This window comes from Myiozetetes cayanensis, unplaced genomic scaffold (assembly GCF_022539395.1).
Source record: "Myiozetetes cayanensis isolate MyiCay16 unplaced genomic scaffold, myiCay2020 scf52, whole genome shotgun sequence".
In the NCBI taxonomy this organism is placed as follows: Eukaryota; Metazoa; Chordata; class Aves; order Passeriformes; family Tyrannidae; genus Myiozetetes; species Myiozetetes cayanensis.
Window position 1 is genome coordinate 322,823 of NW_026087765.1, and position 412 is coordinate 323,234.

The window sequence follows — 412 nt, forward strand, 5'->3', positions numbered from 1 at the left end:
CTGCGCCTTGCTGGGTTCGACTGATGAGAGCTTGCAGGCCAGCTGTTGAGTTGATTTTCCTTAGAACGTCCCACACGCACGTTTTCATTTCTCGTGCTCCCTTGCCAGTGTTCCCGTGAACGGCCTCTATGGTGTAACCTCAGCGCACCGCGGAACGGAGAGGGTTCCCAGCCTCTCCTGTCCTAACTGCCTGCCCAGGCACCCGAGGCCCTCCTGGCCAGGGCCCGGCTGGGCGGGGCGCGCAGGGACAGGAGGGACAAGGGCCGAACCCCCGCGGCCCCGGCCCGAGGGGGGAACCGTGAGGGGGGCGAGAGGTCCGAGCGGGTCGCGCCCCCGGTGCCATCGAGCGCGGCCGCCGCCGCCGCCAGAGCGGCACCGGAAGCGGCTCCCGGAAGCGGCCGCTCCGCCCCGC